At 37.5% G+C, this 12,101-nt stretch overlaps 1 protein-coding gene across 2 annotated transcripts in view; it reads left to right on the forward strand.

The window, feature by feature from the left end:
• LOC114468580 (endonuclease V-like) overlaps nt 1–8,881 on the forward strand; it is a 70,848-nt gene extending 61,967 nt beyond the window's left edge. The window contains exon 10 of one of the 2 annotated variants that reach the window (XR_003674654.1): nt 8,311–8,881. The gene's annotated coding sequence lies outside the window, so the exon portion shown is untranslated. The remainder of the gene's footprint in view (nt 1–8,310) is intronic. The other variant, XM_028455560.1, reaches the window with a different exon arrangement.
• The last annotated feature ends 3,220 nt before the right edge of the window (nt 8,882–12,101 follow it).

The following is a 12,101-nucleotide window of genomic DNA, read 5'->3' on the forward strand; positions in this document are numbered from 1 at the left end:
ACCCTCAGTTGGTACGTCCAAGTAGGAGATTGTGCAGATACAGGCTTTTAGAGTCAGAGAGGAATTAACTTAACTTGGAGGGAGTACTTGTCGTTTTTAAGATCTCAGAGAATAATGACAGGGAAAAATTGCTCCTTAGTGCTCTGGTGTGTATAATTCCACAGTTTCTTTCAATAATTGTAGTTTCTGCCTGGTAAACACAAGAATGTTGATTTAACTCCTCTCGTGTGTCAAACTGACATTATTTCCTTCTCTCGGCGCTGACTCGTAAGCTTGTGTAGCTAAAAGTTTGCCACATTGCTTTATTTAGCATACTCTGATAAAGATGGATGATATCAGTTGTCACGTTGTTGTGTTTGGCTGTTTTCTGTCGCTGATGTCGCCTCGCAGATGATTATTAACTAAACTTTAATGAAACTTCAATAACAGATTCCCCCCAGTGTTTTATCTACATTGTCATTAGCAGTCATTCCTGTGAGTTTGTTTCATCCTTGATATATTTATGTGCATTAGAATGTTCCAGGTTTGTAATTAGTCCTTCTCTCTGGTCAACCCTCTAATGTATCATCATGCCTTGGATCTAATTAAGCAGCGATCTGTAATAGGCTATTACAGGAGCTCTTTCAACCGTATTCGCCTGAGTCATCAGCCATTGTAGCTTCATTTTAAACTGTGTTTGTAGCCGAGTCATCACAACAGGGTAAAATGCTACCAAATTTACCAATGTGTGCAACTATTTAGTTAGATCAGGCTAAATTGTGTCCTACAAGATGCAAACCACATGGAATGGGTTCAAAATGAGTAAAATTGCTAAAACGTCTAGAGTTTAGATGTTTAATGATCAAAAACTCTGGAATGTAATGTAGCCCAGTTATTCTACCTCAGCTGCTCTGCTTTGGAAAAGCCACGTAATTCTTAAAAACACTCAAATTCATATCAGATTTATGTGGACTCAGCCAATCAGAGCCTGCCTGGGGGCGGGCTTTAGTTGCAGTCAGTTTACTGTAATCAAGCTGCTGCTGGCATATAGATATGCAACATGTTTTTGGAACCTTTTCCAACTCTACAGATAAGAAGACGATGGTCTAATTGTGTCCATGCCAGAACCGGTTCCCAGTGTTTCAATTCCTTGCAATCGTTTGCCAATTTTACAAATGATTCCTTTGTTGATTACGTAGCTTACGCAAGTTACGCAACATGTGTGGCGACATCGTTCACCAGCGCAGTTTGCAGGAAATTTGTCCCCCAAACGGCACAAAAGCTTGAAAGTTTGGTTACATTTTGTGAGAAAGGATGACAACAGGGCATTCGCAATACTAATAAAGTGGATATTTCATCAAAGAGAGTAAATACTACCAGTATGCAGGAACATTTGCACACTCAGCATGATATAATTGAAGGAATATCATGTTTTCGATCCACTCTGGAGTGAATCGCAACCCAGCAACTGTGGCAAAGTTGGCACGTCCTCAATAAATTAATGCTTTCTCACACATTTCATTTACAGTAGATGTCCATGATAAGTAGGCGTGTTGAAAAAAATCGATTCGGCGATATATATCGCAATATTACGTGGCGCAATTCCATATGCATCCATATCGATTTTTTTTTACTTTTATTTAACCAGGAAAGTCTTCTCCACTGCAGGAAACATTGTAACTGCACAAAGAAGTGCACTGAAACCTGGACATGTTGACCAGCTTGTGTTTTTCAATAAAATCTGAAAAGAAAGCACTAACTTTCTGCATTTATTTGTTGTTCTAGGCATATACCTCAGTTAAGTTTCACTAAAACATGTTGCACTAAAGTCAAAGTTGGTTTAAAAGCCACAGGCAGATTGTATGTTTTTTTTAATTTTTTTATTTTAAGTTGTTGGCACATGGCATGTTAAAGCCAATGTTTTGAGTGTAAAATATGCCAATAAATTATATTTCATATGTACACACATACAAATTTACAGATTAGTTGTATTGGGATGTATCGTATCGTATCATGACCTATATATCGGGATACGAATCGTATCGCCAGATGCCAGGCAATACACACCCCGATTACGGACTGAGAGTCTGACTGGCTCCAGTTCATGTCGTCTGCCTCTAGTTTCTCTTTTCACTGAGCCAGGGAAGAATAAAATGACACAGGGCCGATCGTGGCTCAGTTGGTACAGGGTTCGTCTTCTAATTGAGAGGTTGGGGATTAGATCCCAGGGCTATATGTCAACGTGTCCTTGGGCAAGACACTGAACCCTAAATTGCTCCCGATGGTTGACTACCACCTTGCATGGGAGCTCTGTTCCATTGTTGATGCTCTTTGGGACTACCTCAGTGGTAATAAATATATAAATCAATTCCATTTACCATTCAGGATAGATTAATGTCACCGAGCAGTGAGTCACTGACTACGTTTGTGTGCTAATCGACCTGTTTGTTCTCCTTTTTTCCAAATGAGAATCGTTAAGCAGAATAGGTATCGTAAAAATCTCATTTATTCCTATCCCTAATTGTCAATGAGGTCCAGATATTCCATATTTTATGCACAGATCACATAAAAGAAAAGCTAAGGCGTGCTACACTTGCGTCATGACCTCTCATTTCCCAATCATGATTTGTTAATTATATAATATTATTTGTTTGTTGTTTATGGTTGTCCGAGTTTATTTTTTACTTAGTTGCAGATTTACTATGTGAAAATGGCTTTTTGAAAATCATCACAATTCAAATGTTCTTGTGATTTTAATAAGTATATTTAATAAGTAGTTATTTTTTGTGGCTGGTGGACAGCATACAGTCTCGACCTCGCCCCCTGCGGGGCAGGGGTGGAATAACATTCAATCCTAATGGCTGTAGGAATTATTTTTGTGCAGCTCAGACATTTGGGGCTTTAAAGTGACTTTGGAGGCAGAAGATTAAGCCTGTGTGTGCATGTGTGCATATGTGTGTGTGTGTGTGTTCTGAAAACGAGTGTTCCCAGGAGTCACGCTTCCTCTCACACGTCCACCAGCAGAACTAATAATATCTCTCTCATTATCACCAGACGTGACATTATGTGTCGATGTCTAATGACTAAAATACCCTGCAGATGTTCACGGGGGACATGAAGACACTGCCTAGGCCTCATCTTTTTTTCTGATTTGGGTCCGCCCTCTAATTCCACATTCTTACCATTATAAATCCATTAGGTCTAACCTTCTTGACCAGCACAGGAGCGACTTGCACATGGTAGCAGCTTCATCGTCCTTTCTTGTCTGTCTGTACTTCTATTTTCTTATCCGTCTTTCCTTCTGACTCGTGCCTCCTTAGGTTCCCCTTTAGTTTACTTGCTGATGCTGATTGCCTCTATAAGGCACTGGAAATATGTCCTGGGTGGCTATTCAGAGCAAATTGCTTTGTGTTGTGTTGCTACAGGGTCCAGACTAACTGGACTGGAGAGGCAGGCGGAGGCCTCCGCAGTTAGAGGGGAAATAATGACTCAGGCTGCTAATGGGCTGTGCTGTTAGGCTCCCATTTCTGCTGCTACAGCACATAAATAGTTGTGGCATGATTGCATTGTGTGTTAGCCACTGTGTGATGGAGCCCTTTAGTGTGTGCTCACCTCTAAACCACCTCTTTCATACAATCAGACCTACAGACAGACCCAGACCCAGGCTTTGTCTTTTTGCAGGATCAGATATTTTCAGCGGGTTGCCTTTTTGGCCCCCAGGAACAGGAGGTTAAAGAATGTTCCCTGATCTTCTGTAAATTGCTCCTTCCGCCCAGCAGCCACGAGATGAATAAACCAACTGGTGTGATTGGTCGTTTACTGCAGATACTGTATGTAGCTGTGCTTCCATGACGGACTGTGACACGTTAACCCTGCCACAGTTCGACTGCTTCAGCTTTTTTGTCTGACTACAACATTTTGCTCAGAATTCTATGAAAAAACATCTATAGATCATAATGATGGAATAAATAATTGATAACACACAATTTAAAGAATGTTATTGTTAATAAGTGAAATGAAACAGTATTTAGTGGCTCCTGTATAATTTATTTCTATAGTTTTTATAATTTCTAGTCATCTCCAACCTGGTGTGAGAACAAGATGGACCCTTTTATTATCAGTTCATGTTCTAATCAAGATCATTTTATCATCATTATTATGATTATCCTTTTCAACTAAACATAAACATTATAAACTCCATATTTTTTATGCTTTCATTTGTTAATTTTCCAACATCTCTCTATCAAGTACCCCCTGTGATGCCATTGCGTACCCCTAGGAAATGGGTCACCAGCGGGCACCAGGTAGCCTGCATAGACCATATGAGGTGCCCTCAGGCCTGTTGTAACAGGAGCACTAGTAAACAATGAGCTTTTTCCTAAATCTAATTTACTTGCCAGGCTTCAAACTTACAAAGATAAATACAGATGACTGATATAGTCAGAGCCTTAGCAGTGTTACATACTGCTGTACTTTAAGTTTTTGTATTAAATTTACCATCTTTAAATGTTTATTTTCTTTGAAACATTGGGACAAATCTAAGTGTTGCAGATAGGATTTTGTTAAAGAAGCTGCAGATTGTGAAAAGATGTGTTTTAAAAAGATTTAATTCAAAATATTATGAATTAAATTGTTAAATTTTACAATTGTTACATGTTTTACGATTAAAAATTAAACCGTTGCATGAATTAAGGAAAAAAAAGCATTGCAAATTGGAACATTTCCCACCTTTTTTAAGTTATTGCTAGTTTTTCTTATTATCTTACCCTTTAATTAAAATGAAACAGGGAAGATGTAGTATTTAAAATAAGAAAATCAAACCGGTTGCCCTTCAGATTATTCACGAGCTTTGAAGTAGCTCGCAGTTTCAGAAAGGTTGGTGACCCCTGCGCTAGCGGTACACGTACCCCCAATTGAGAAACACTGATGTCACTGGACTCTGTAGATCCTCTCCCTCCAGAGTCTCCCGTGCACCTCGTCCTCCAGCAGTGCCTGATAAGCCACTGTGCGTCTTTACGCATTGTGAGTGCGTTCCTTTTTATAATAGCTACAGGTGTTGCAGCCAATTGATCAGCAGTTTTGCGCAATGATCATGTGATTTAATTACAATTATTATTATTAGTATAAAACTGTATTTGTAGGCGCGCGCACGTCTTCCTGGGGCGTCAGTATAATTTTTTTTCTCCTGTTGGTAGCGGAGTTTCCTATTTCTCATGATTTTGGGCATACGGTAGTATCAGAGCTGCCGTGGAGGTGCGCACATTTTCTCGCCAGGTTTTTTTTTGTTTTGTAATAAGTCCCAAACGTTGCTTATAAGTGGCGTACGCTTTCTTTTTTACATACACAGCGTTTATAAATGAGGCCCCTGAAGAATGGTTCTGTCACTTGTAAATGTCTGCACTGACACATACACTGTTACCTCTCATAATTTCATTAAACATTTTTTTAATGTTTTCTTTGATGTTTATGCACAATTTATGCATAATCAATGTAATCTGTTCATTAGATAGTTGGTTTTAAATGCATAGATGCATACAAAGTTTTTGACATTCCACCTAGAATGTTTTATAGACTTTATATGACATAATGTACGCATTTCTTGCTTTCAGAGGTGATTTATTGGATGCATTGACACAAACACTTACCTCATCGAATTGACATCCTTGACATTGTTTTTATTTTATTTATCCAGGTTAGCCACGCCATGTCTTGTTCTCATGCACATTATTTTGAAATGGTGTTCTTTAATAAAAATAATAATAAAAAAGAACCTAGTTTGGTCTTTATACACGTCTTCAGTAAGTAACATTTATTTCTATAGCACCTTTCTCAGGCAAAAAAGCCACTAAATGCTTCACAACACAGTTTAAAAGCAAAAAACAGTACACAGTATAAAAGGCTATGACAACATAGAATCAGAGCAGCCCAAGAGAAGCTAATTAAAAGCTTGAACGCAGACAACAGTACTTCTACTTAAGTAGATTTTTTCTGTACTCTTTCCACCCCTGCATGTTGGTCAACCCAACCTCAGGGGAGATTGTGCAACTGTTGCGTTAATTAATCCATTACAACACTGTAGGAACTCAGACCGTGATGCCTGGCGGTAAAAACAACTTTTTGCACAATTGGAATTATTTACGCTTTATGACTCAAAGCAGACACTGGAAAAGAGGAGCAGAGGATGAAAGACTCCTTCTCCATCCAACACACCTGCACATCCTGGAGCTGCAAACGCTCCGCCCTCTTCACAAACATGCACATTCCAACAGAGACACAGGGTGTGACCTGAAACCTCAGAACCATCTTTGAGCCACATGAGGATTGGAAACATTAAAACCAATCCAGTCCAATCCAATCTAATTTATTTTTAAAGCACTATTAAAAACAACTCGGTTGACCAAAGTGCTGTACAACAGGGCAATAAAAAGACAATTATAAATACAGCAGTGCAATGGCATCACAGAGTACCATTGGAACAGTAAACGTCACCTTCAGCACTGGTTCAAACAAACACCATCTGATGTCCTAAAGACAGAATTGTGATTCAAATTAATTCCAGACATGAGACTTCACCTTTAACCATTTTTTTTTGTTTTACAGCTAAGCTGCTTTCTTTATGTGTCTTGTTTTTGTGTTATAAATGTTTTAATTACTAACTTGAAACATTTACAAGGGAAATTAAACTATTCATACTCCGTGATTATTGATCAAAGTGTCTCTTTCAGGTCTTTTTGGGTAAAGTGTATGCAGTTTTAAATATTCATTTAAACAAATTAAGAGTAAACATTGGGAAAGTTACTTTCAGGAGTTAATTAGCACAATGTAAATAAAATAATAATATTTTAATGTTTACCAAAGCTAAAACCTTTCCGTGATGACCAACTTTAATTTAATTTTTATTTTTGAAACAGCCAAGCAACTTTTTCCCTTTTGCCATTTTCCTTTTTAGAACTTTACAATGAGTAATTGGGCAACAAATTCTGGCATTTGATGTGAGATTGTGGGTGGTTTGAGACGACCGGAGCCGTGCGAGAGAAGGAACCAGAACCAATCCAGGCCTAGACAGCATCCCGCAAGCCCGTACAGGAAGGAGCAGAAACCATCCGGATGGTGAAAGCGCAAGGAAACGCTTCATTAAACCTGCTGGTTTAATTAAACCTGCTGGTTTAATGAAGCCAGTAACACATGGAGCTGTTGTGATCACGCCTGTCGAGGAATAGTAAACAGTGCTAGAGAGGAAACTTTTACCTGCTACTACCACCTCCTCGATGATTCTCCTCCACACAAAAATCCTTATCCTTATAAAAATCCTCCTTATAAAGGCCGTGTCATCCAGCTCCAGGTGGTCACACACAGCTTCTACTCCATGGTTGAATGGGTGACCAGAACGGTGTCCGTGTTGACAGCCTGACGTCGTCGTCTACAAGGATTGATTGGCTTTCGTCATGCGAAGCAGACGCAGGAGTTCAATATTTTCAACTCTTGCGAATGTGCAAGTATGAAAAAAAATCTGGAGCGCACTCGCACGGCCAACGTTCTTGACATGAGGATTGCACGACACCACCGCACAGGAAAGATTTCACATCTGACACGCATCTATTCATTGACTTTGTATGTAATCTGGACGTACGGACATTTCTTGACGCATCCGGTGCGAATGTAACATAAGAATGTATACATACCACAAATCGGTGTATAAATGTATATAATGTGGATGCCATTGAGTCAAATAATCTGTGAATAATTGTGACATTGTTCATGTGGATCTTGTTGGGTTTTATCTTTCTTATTATGAATTTTATATTTTGATAAGCGCATTGAGATGACTGCTGTAACGTGCGCTATGCAAATAAAGTTGAATTGAATTGTATTTTATGTTAATAGCCTGTAAAATAAAAATGTATATATTGTAAACGCATTGACATCAAGCCTTTTCTTAAACCTCTAATCGTCTCCCAAGAACCCACCAAACCAGGAACTTTACCAATCAATAGAACATAAAGTGATCTAGAACACTTCAACTCAATTCTAGATGGCACTCCTGGCATAAACCAAAATTAATAATGAATATTTTTGAATATTAATTACCCTCTGTTCCCCTACAACACGATAACCCCTCATTTTTTTCTTGCTGTTGTGATCGACTTCTTTTCATGATTTTTGGAACCAAATCGGGGGGTCTGTGCGTACTATGACATTGAATCCTGGCGGCGCCACTGCTGGTGGTGAAGTTCTGCTTTCTGAAAATAAAATAAACTTGTGCTTACTTTCTTTGTACGTTTATGTTTTAACATTTTTGCTGCCTTGTTTCTGCTTTGTGTTTACTTCTAGGTTACCACTAATGAATAATACAAAGTCTCCAGATGTCTTTACTGAAGCCCAGCGGTATGTAAAAATACATGTTGAGGAAAGTCACACTGCGAGTCTTTGAAGTTCAACGATTTAGACTTTATTACGCCTGGAAAACACGAGCCACAGCTTACAATTATTATACTTTTAATACTACATTTATTTTTCAGTACATTAGGGATAAGGGCAGCTACATTTTATTCTCCTCGGAAGAGGCAGAGAACTCAGCTTTGGGGGCCCCTAGTGGCTCCTGGAGCCGTAGACGTTTTAAAGACATTTTTACAAAGTGATGTGATCTAATAACAGAACAACATTTGACTCTGAAGACACAATAATGCAACAATGAGGGAAAATATGAATTAATGTATGCCTGTGATCACAGTTTAAAGTGGATGTTTGTTTACTCAGAATGTATTCTGATCTTACAGCAGGGATTTTTATAGCTATGCATTTATTGAATGTAGTAGTGCTTTTAGCAGGGATATGATCATATTTGTCTTTTATTATTGTTGAATGATTTTTAAATCACCTTTTAATGTGTCTGTCAAATAGAACAGACATGTTTAACAGAAAAATCTGCTTTTGTATTAATTCTGCACTGTATTTTATATTTATACGTATTTCAAATTAAAAATGTCTAATTCTGAATTGTCTTTGTTTGTTGTTTTAAACATTGGTTTGGTGACAATTTACATGGAAATGTTTGAAATCTGGACGCATGGATTAGTGCAGTGTTTTTCAACTTTGGGGTCACATGAAATGTTTAGTATTTGATAAACAAAAATAATAATTCTTAAAAAAAAAAAAAGTGTATTTTTAAACATATTTTTATCAAATTAAAACCCAACACACAATCTTAAACAATTATGTTGTACTTTAACTTTTTAAAAATATAAATATAGTAAAATAAATGAATAAATATATGGCACAAATCCTGGCTATTGTATTTGAAACACAGCATCACAAACATGATCAAAAATTAAAAGAAGAAAAAAGGAATATCAGAATTTGTGATATCAAAGTTGGGTCAGGATCCAAAAAAGGTTGGGAACCACTGGATTAGTGTATTACTACTGTATGTTGGTAATGCATTAAACATGCTTGATGTCATATATGCATGCATATTACAGTTACCCTTTAAATACTTAACCATACAGTAATACAACTGTACCATCTGCAATAATACAGGGGATTATAGTGGAGGTTTTTATATCTTTTTTTATTTTATTTTTTTAAAGGCATTTTGAAACAATGGATGATTCCCATATGTTCTTCTTTACAAATGTTTATTTGATGAAGAGATTAAATAAAATATAGATTAAAATGGAATTTAGAATTTTATTTTGGCAGTCTTCAGAAAAACAAAAAACAGAACAAATAACAATTGTCAAAGTAATTAGTCGAAAGTGTGTAGGTTGAAGCAAAATGTTATACACACCTACCCCATTACAAAAACAAAACAAGGCTCTCTAGATGATGTCACAAAAAGATTTAGAAAACTAATATTACTATTTTTACAATACAAATTCAATATATATTCTACACCAAGTTTTATACTGTATATACAGTTTATACATACACATCAAACACACACATATATATGCGTGCACATGACATGTACATAATAATAATATACTATTTAATATTTACATCACATATTTCATCAATTACATGAAATAGATGAAGACAAAATATATTGACATTAATAAATGTTCTCTTTCACAGCATATACCTTTTATCTTTATTAAGTGTTAATATATTTTATACCATTATATACATATTGTATATTATTGCTGTCCAATGTAAAATTGTTGCTCTTCTTTCTTATGCTTACTAACGATTTATGACTTAAATTATATTCCCTATTGTAAAACATTAATAAACATTAAAGGTCCCATTTTCTGAAAAGCAGGTTTTTTTCTGGTCTTTATAAACTGGTCCTCCCTGAGCCTGCTGTGCAGCCCACCCACTGGTAAAACACAGGCTGATCAGATTCACAGAAGGAGTCATTTGCGTAGACCAACCTCCTCTGACCGGTGATGGGAGATACGAGACTGTGGTAACGTCATCAGTGGTTTAAAACGTTTACATCATGTTTTACGGTAAAGTCGTCAGAAGCCAAAAATTCATCGAAAATCAAATTCTTGTTTTACAGCCTCCCGGGTACCTCTATGTAAACTTTCAACTGGATTCACCGTAGCATTTGTGAATAGTTGGTAGAACAACATCCCTGTACAGTACTGTATGTAATGCGTGTGTTTTGTGTAATTATGAGAAAATGCTACCTTAAATATATAAAATAAATAATCAAAAATGTTGTTCTCTTTCTGTTTTTTACATTTGCACTTGACATTTGTCCTAATGATTGTGGGAAAAGTTTATCTTAGCTCAACTCGTTGAGCTAAAATAGTAATATTCTTAGTCACACACCATCCATATCCATTCTCCTTGTTTAGTAAAAGCCTCAAACCGTGTTTTGGTTCTCTATGGCCTACAATAAGCTCTGGCTTCAATAGCTGTTTTCATTTCCATTACCTTTGGAAATGTGTAAAATCTAAATAGTGCAATAAAAACTGATAATGTAACACCTGAATTTTGAAAAAAAACACTCAAATATTGCAAAAACTTTATTATGCTTTCATGAGGAGAAATTTCAGATGTTTTGACATTGAACTGTGTCGCAAAAGCGCTTTGGAAACATTTTTTCCGCAAACATGTTAAAGAGCGTGATATACCTGGTCACATGACCACTTCTTATAGAAAACATGGCGCGGTACGCGTAAACAGAAGAGGAGTCCGGGACATTTCTTACCATTAGACTTCAAAATTATTACTGCCATATTAGACGTGAAACAACAAAAAAATACAGTGTGTTATAAGCAGGTTTGGAGCAGGATGAGATTTCACAGGAGTTACGAAGCTCCTTCCCAAAACATCGTTCAAAGCACAATTATACTTTGTCGACATTTAGAAATAACGCTTTTATTTTGTGACAATCTATAATGGAAACCCAGCTATAGTTGGCAGAAAAATGTGTGTGTGTGTGACTTTAATGCCTTATTCCTCACACAGGAGGGAGTCCAGGAGAGCAGCAGACAGATCCCAACGGTATGACACTAACCTTTTAACGGGTTTTGGCAGTCATCATCACATTAAGGTGGACTTTTTAAAATGCTTTTACTCTGGGCTGAGTCACCTTGCTTTGTAATTTGTGTCTTTTTCTGCACTTGGCCTTTGTTTAAAGTGGATGTGGGTTAGAGTGGCTCCTTCCACTCTTCTCGTTACAGTTTGGGGTCACTCTGGTTTTTGAACAGTCAGAGATCGTTATAAATAAATCATAAGCGTCTCTGATCTTCCAACGCGAGGAGAACTGTGCTTATTGTGCTTCTCACACACACACACATCAGTGATCCTTGTGTGTGCGTAGGCTTTCTGTGGTTGGTTTTAAATGACTCAGGTTTGGCAGCGTGCACTGCTGTGCCAGGCTGGTTCCCAGCAAGGCAAGTATGGAAAGAGGAGAGGACGGAGGGCAGGAGGAGGGTTGACTCAGCAGGGATGTGTCCAGGAATAGAAAACGGTCAGATGGGGCCACGTTGGTCAGTAGGTGGGGGGTCAGAGGGCAATAACGGGCTGATCCAGGAATGCACGGATCATAGATCTCCTGTAGTGAGACGCAGATTGTGACACTTGGGAAAGGATGCTTGAATTTAAAGTTTATGTATGATTCTTTTGAAAATACCTGACTAGTATTTTACCATGGTCTACTGCCAGTG

The sequence above is a fragment of the Gouania willdenowi genome, chromosome 1 (genome assembly GCF_900634775.1).
Source record: "Gouania willdenowi chromosome 1, fGouWil2.1, whole genome shotgun sequence".
Lineage (NCBI taxonomy): Eukaryota > Metazoa > Chordata > Actinopteri > Blenniiformes > Gobiesocidae > Gouania > Gouania willdenowi.